Consider the following 7,145-nt stretch of genomic DNA (forward strand, 5'->3'; position numbering starts at 1 on the left):
AGCCTCGGGTCCCGCTCGTCCTTCGCCGCAGGCTTCTCTTCACCCTGCGGGAGAAGCCGGTGAGCGGGGCGGGGCCGGGCCGGATCGGATCCCCTCTCCCCCCGGAGACGCGCCCACCCGGTCCCGCTCACCTGCCCGGCCCGGCTCGGCTCGGCTCGGTCCCGCTCTGCCCGGGCCCGAAGTTGGCGAAGTTGGCGAGCGGCCGGAGGGAAAGTGCGGGGCGGATTCGCCGCTGGGATCCGGGGCCGCGGCCAGGGGAGGAGCCGGCCGGGGGCTCCCGGGGGCGGCGCCTCGTAGGGGGACCAAAGGGAAAACGGGACCCCCGGCTGCTCCCGCCCCCCCGGCCCGTTCCCGGCCCCGGGGCTTCAGAAAGGGCCTGTCCCGGCACGTGCCAAGGGGCCCAACGGCCCCCCCGTGCGGCCCGGCAGCGGCGTGTCCGTGTGCCCGGGGTGCCCGGGGCAGCGGGCGGGCGGCGCAGTGGGGCGGGGGGTGCCGCAGGCAGGGACAGTTCCCCTGCAGGCAGCCGCCGGCTCAGCCCGGGGAGCCCTAGCCCAGGTGCTGGAACTGGGGGGTGCAGCACCCCTGACGTGACGCGTCTCCATCCTATCGGGTTTTGCAGTTTGGTTCCCCGGCTCAGCCCCGTACACATCGCTCCAGCGCCCCTGGTCAGCAGGCGCAGCCCCGGGGAGCCGCCGGGCACAGACGTGGGGAGCCGGTGGGCGCGGGACCAGGGGAGCCGCCGGGCACAGACGTGGGAAGCCGGCGGGTGCGGGCACAGACGTGGGGAGCCGGCGGGCACAGCCCCGGGGAGCCAGCGGGCACAGCCCCGGGGAGCTGCCGGGCACAGACGTGGGGAGCCGGCAGGCGCGGCCCAGGTGAGCTGCCGGGCACAGATGTGGGGAGCCGGCGGGTGCGGGCCCAGGGGAGCCGGCGGGCACAGACACGGGGAGCTGCCGGGAACAGATGCAGGGAGCCGGCGGGCACAGACGTGGGGAGCCAGCAAGCACAGACACGGGGAGCTGCCAGGCACAGATGCAGGGAGCCGGCAGGTTCAGGCCCAGGGGAGGTGCCGGGCACAGACGTGGGGAGCTGGCGGGCGCAGGCCCAGGGGAGGTGCCGGGCACAGACGGGGGGAGCCGGCGGGCGCAGGCACAGATGCAGGGAGCCGGCGGGCACAGGCCCAGGGGAACTGGCGGGCACAGACGTGGGGAGCCAGCGAGCACAGACACGGGGAGCTGCCAGGCACAGATGCAGGGAGCCAGCGAGCACAGACACGGGGAGCTGCCGGGCACAGATGCAGGGAGCCGGCGGGCACAGACGTGGGGAGCCAGCAAGCACAGACACGGGGAGCTGCCAGGCACAGATGCAGGGAGCCGGCAGGTTCAGGCCCAGGGGAGGTGCCGGGCACAGACGTGGGGAGCTGGCGGGCGCAGGCCCAGGGGAGGTGCCGGGCACAGACGGGGGGAGCCGGCGGGCGCAGGCACAGATGCAGGGAGCCGGCGGGCACAGGCCCAGGGGAACTGGCGGGCACAGACGTGGGGAGCCAGCGAGCACAGACACGGGGAGCTGCCAGGCACAGATGCAGGGAGCCAGCGAGCACAGACACGGGGAGCTGCCAGGCACAGATGCAGGGAGCCGGCGGGCGCAGGCCCAGGGGAGGTGCCGGGCACAGACGGGGGGAGCCGGCGGGCGCAGGCACAGATGCAGGGAGCCGGCGGGCACAGGCCCAGGGGAACTGGCGGGCACAGACGTGGGGAGCCAGCGAGCACAGACACGGGGAGCTGCCAGGCACAGATGCAGGGAGCCAGCGAGCACAGACACGGGGAGCTGCCGGGCACAGATGCAGGGAGCCGGCGGGCGCAGGCCCAGGGGAGCTGCCGGGCACAGATGCAGGGAGCCGGCGGGCGCAGCCCCGGGGAGCCGGCGGGCACAGACACGGGGAGCTGCCGGGCACAGATGCAGGGAGTCGGCGGGCGCAGGCCCAGGGGAGGTGCCGGGCACAGACGTGGGGAACTGGCGGGCGCAGGCCCAGGGGCTCAGCTCCTGTCCAGACGGCTCCGGCTTTTCCCCCGCGCTGGCAGGGCCGGGCTGGAATGCACGTCCGGCGGGGGCGGGGGCGGGGGCTGCAGGACAGACGCTGGCAGCCAAGGCCGGATTTCAGTCAAGGGCGGCTGGGCCAAATCCCGCCCCCACCCCACCCGCTACAGCCCAGCTGGTGGGTTTGGGAAGCTGCTTCCTCAGGCCCCCCCTCCCCAGTGAGCCTGTCTCAGCGCCCAGCCAGGGGTCCCTGTAGAGCCAGCCCCAGTGCCCTGCCGCAGAGCCAGCTGCAGCTCTGCAGTGGGCAAAGGGTCCCTGTAGAACCAGCCCCACCCCAGAGGCAGTCGCCTCAGTGCCGAACGAGGGGGTTTGGTGAACTAATGTGGCACTGATCGCTCGGTTCAGCCTCACCTCCGGGCACCTAACTACACAGTGGCCCCCGCCAGCTTCACACTGTGTCCCCCCCCCCCCCCGTGCCAGGGGGCTGGTGCTGCCCTGGCTGGCTGCAGCATATGTGGGGCGGGGCGGGGGTTGGATATTCTCATTACGAAGAGCAGCAGCGAAGTCGATCCCAGCTGTGCCAGCCGCTGTTGTCCTTGTGGGTCAGTGTTAACCCCCCATGGTGCTGGATGGGGCTGCCCTGAGCTATTGGCTCAGACTGGCAGCAGGCCCAGGCAGGCCGTGCGGCGCCGGCCACGCTTGGGCAATGGACGCTGGGTCTGGGCCCCAGTAAATATCCCTGCTCGGAGCTGCTCCATGCACGGGCCCTGCTCAGCACCGATTCGGGGCCCTGGCCGGCCTGTGACCCCTCCCTGGAAGGGGGGAGCATGGTGGCACCCCGCAGCGATGCAGCCTCTGGCCAGGGCCAGCAGCTCACGCTGCCTGCAGGGATGTGGGGACTCTGCAGGCTGCCCTTGGTGGGCACAGCTTGGGCAGCTCAGTCCTTGGGCAAGGCAGCCTGACCCCCATGCCAGGCCCGGCCCTGCCCACCCCGCTCATGCCAGCACAAGCAGGGCCAAGCCCTCGCGCTGGAAGCAGAAGGACCCAGCCCAGAGCTCCCCTGGTTCCCCCTCAGGAATGGACAAGCTCCTGGGCTTTGGACCCTGCTCCTGCGTGGGCCCGGGGCTGCCCCGCTGCTGGGGCTTTGGGGTCCTGCCCCGGTGCTCCCCAAGCAGTGATTGCTCCAGTCCTGGGCCAGCCTCTGGCCCTGCCACCAGCCAGGCTGCCCCATGGCACCTGCCTCCCTCACGCTGGAGCGGCCTGGGGAGGAAATGTGCTGGGGCAAAGAGGGGCTGCTCAGCCCTGATCGGGGGGCTCGGGCTGCCCCTGGACAGGGTGGGGGCAGGGTGTTCCAAGAGCCGGTTCCACCCCAAAGGGACCGTTCAGTCATTGAGCCCGACCCCCACCTAGTCCAGGGCGGAGCCCCGTGTCCAGCTCACAAGGGCTGCTAGCTCTCGGCCAGCCCCTCGGGGTACAAGCCTCTGGCTGGGGGAGCCGGCCTGGGGACAGATCCGCTCTCTGCGTCTGCCCTGAGCTCCCTGCACCCCCTGCTGGCCGCTGCTCCCTGGGGGCGCTGACGGACCGGGACAAGGAACCGTTCCCCGGACATGCTGCCCGGCCCAGTCCCGCTTGCCCAGGCCTCGGCTCCCCACAAAATGCGGTCCCAAGCCCCTGCCACGTTCTCACCCTCACCTGGGCGCATGGGCCCCAGACCTGGATGGTGCCATGGGCAGGCTGGCTGGGTTTGGGACGGGGCCTGCGGGTGAAGGGGACACACCAGTGCCTGCAGGCGGGGCAGAGTCCGCATTGGCCTGTGACGAAGTGGGGTTTTATTCATCTGGTTATGTTGCATGTGAGTCTTACTGTCCTATACCAATACGGTGTGTGCCTCAGTTTCCCTGTGTGCTGCACCATACTGCGGGGGTGGGAATTGGGGGTGTGAATTTTGCTGAGGCCCTCAGGGCAGGTGAGGCTGCCCAACTGTTTGCACCTGTGTAACCTGAGACCCAGGAGGGGGGATGCGACCAGGTGACACCTTTGGCCCTGAAGCGAGACAAAGAGAAGGGGGAGGGGCAACAGGGGGTGTTGGAGGTCGGGTGGCTGGAGGCTGGCAGTCTGTGTGGGGGGACTGGCGGGGGGGGGGGGGGGGAGTCCAGGCTGCCTGGCCCAGGATTCCCAAGATGGACTTGGCTGAAAGTCACTGATTTCTGTGCTAACAAGCTCTGCCCTACGCTGTGATCCTGTCAAGTAATAAACCTTCTATTTTCCCGGCTGGCTGAGAGTCACGGCTGACTGCGGAGTTGGGGGGCAGGACCTCTGGCTGCCCCAGGACCCTGCCCAAGCGGACTCGCTGCGGGAAGCGCACGGAGGGGCAGGGGAGGCTGGATGCTCCAAGGTCAGACCCAGGAAGGTGAAGCCGTGTGAGCTTCTTGCCCTGGAGCCAGTCTGCTCACAGAGAGGAGACTTCCCCAGAGTCCTGCCCGGCTTTGTAGGGAGCAGTTCCAGAGCATGGCCCGGGGACTCCGTGAAAATTGGTGGCAGAGGTGGGATAAAATTGCACCCCATGGACAGAGCATCCTGCAGTAAGTGACTGGGGAGCAGTAGAACGAAGGGGGATTAGCAGGTGGGCTGAAGGCTCCTAGAGGTGCGGTTCCAGGAGACTACGGCTTGACCCCGCGAGAGAGTGGACCCCCGCGAAGGGCTGTCACCCTGAAGCGGTTCCTCCCAGGGACCGTGGGGAGCGGAGAGCACAGGCCTGTGAGTCCATGACCACGTGGGAACAGCGTGGAGACGGCCTATAACCATCTCCTTACAAAGGACGTTGTAGAGCTGTGCAGAGAGGGCTGCGCATTGGAAAGCACACTAAGGCACAGCTGATTGCCTAGTTGGAAGAGGAGGATCGCTCTAAGGAGACCATTCCTCACCCAGCTGGGGCCACAAGCAGCCAGGCAGCCCCAGGACCCACCTATCCGACCAGCAGGGGATCTTTTATTAATGGAGAGATCCTATCTCCTAGAACTGGAAGAGACCTTGAAAGATCAAGTCCAGCCCCCTGCCTTCACTAGCAGGACCAAGTACTGATTTTGCCCCAGATCCCTAAGTGGCCCCCTCAAGGATTGAACTCACAACCCTGGGTTTAGCAGGCCAATGCTCAAACCACTGAGCTATCCCTCCCCACATCTTCCCGACCGAGTTCCCCATCGGTGGAGCTGAGACGGTTGGAGTTGGAAATGGAGCTGAAACTGAGAGCGCTGGAGGACGGTGAGAAGGAACGGCAGGACCGGGAGAGACAGAGGCAGCATGAACTGGCGATGGCGGAACTGAGAAGCAGAGAGACCCCTTCTGTGGTGAGTGGGGATGGGCCCAGGGGGGCTAAGCCCGCAGGGACCGCCGATATCAAAGTGCTGCCTCAGTTTAAGGAAGGGGATGATATAGGCGCCTTCCTCACTGCCTTTGAGAAGGCTGCAATGTGCACCAGGTTGACCCTGCAGACAGGCTTCGGCATCTCACCCCCTTACTGGGTCCCAAGACCATAGGGATGTTCAGCCAGATGGATGGGGTGGAAGCAGGGGACTATGAACTGTTCACACAGGCCCTGCTGCGCAGGTTTCAGCTGACCCCCGAGGCGTACAGGAAACGGTTCTGGGGTGTGCAGAAGACCAAGGGGATGACCTATCTGGAACTGGCCATGCTGATGGGGTGAGTGAATGGGGCCGGGGCCCAGACCAAGGAGGATGTGATTGAACTGGTGGGCCTGGAGCGACTATGAACTCTGCCCCCCTGAGCTGAGGACGTGGCTGGTGGACAAGAGGCCGAAGGACCTGCACCGGGCGGGGTGTCTGGCTGACGAGTTTGTAGCCAGCAGGTCGGGATATGGAGTCCCAGGGGGACAGGCCCACGTCAGTGCAAAAGGGGGTCACCAGGGGCTCCCCTGAAGGGAGTCTCGGATAAATCCCTCCCGAGAGGCACAGCCAGTACCGGAGCCAACCGACCGGCCCCAGGGGACCAACGGGACCTGAGGTGTAATTACTGTGGGCAGGGGGGCCACAGATGGGCCCGGTGCCAAAAGCTCAGGGACTGGATGAGCAAACCGAGCCCTCAAAGGGTTACCTGGGCCGGGGCCCAGCCGGAGGAGGGGCTGGCAGTTTAGCAATGGCCCAAGAGGGAGGAGTCTCCCAGGCCAGCTCCTGGGGGCAGTGGGATGCTCGGGATTCAAAGGTCTCAGTCTACCGGGGGGCGGCCCCGAGGACTGAGTGCTTTGTTCCCCTGGAGGTGGATGCGAAGCAGGTCACAGGATCCTGGGATACGGGCATGGAGGTGATGCTGGCCCGGCCCGAGGTGGTGGCCCCAGACCGGGTGGTGCCCAACACCTACCTGACCCTGACGGGCGTGTGCAGGCCCCCATTTAAGGTACCCGTGGCGAGGATACATCTGAAATGGGGGGTGAAGGAGGGACCCAAGACATGGGGGTGCACCATCAGTTGCCAAGGTGCTGATGGGGGGGTGACCTGGCGGATTGGCCGGGCAGCCCCCAGAGCGCCCTAGTCATCACCCGTAGCCAGAGCCAGTGAAGGGCTCTGCCCTGACACTGGGGGCGGTGCCCTGCCAGGGGTGCAGGTCTCTACCCCAGTGGGAAAGGAGCCACTGGGGACAGGACTTGGTGGGGCTGTGGCCTTGGGCTCAGCCACTGAGAGGGAGCAGGTCCACACCCCTTCCCCAGACCGAGCTGCGGAAGGATCCCTCCCTAGAGAAGCTGAGGGAACTGCTGGCCACAGCATGATGACACCCCTGGGGGAAGGCTGCTGGGAGAGATTCCTGTGGGAGAAGGGGTTCCTCTACCGGGAATGGGCTCCCCAAGGGGAAGTGGAACCGTGGGGGATCAGGAGACAGCTGGTGGTCCCCCAGAAGTACCGCCACAGGCTACTGTACCTGGCCCACGATATCCCTCTCTCGGGACACCAGGGAATCTGGCGCACCAGACAGAGGCTGCTACAGAACTTTTACTGGCCTGGGGTCTTTGATGCTGTCCAGCAATACTGCAGGTCCTGCGACTCCGGCCAGAGGGTGGGGAAGGCCCTGGACAAGGGGAAAGCAGCTTTGAGGCCCCT

This window comes from Emys orbicularis, chromosome 7, assembly GCF_028017835.1.
Source record: "Emys orbicularis isolate rEmyOrb1 chromosome 7, rEmyOrb1.hap1, whole genome shotgun sequence".
Lineage (NCBI taxonomy): Eukaryota > Metazoa > Chordata > Testudines > Emydidae > Emys > Emys orbicularis.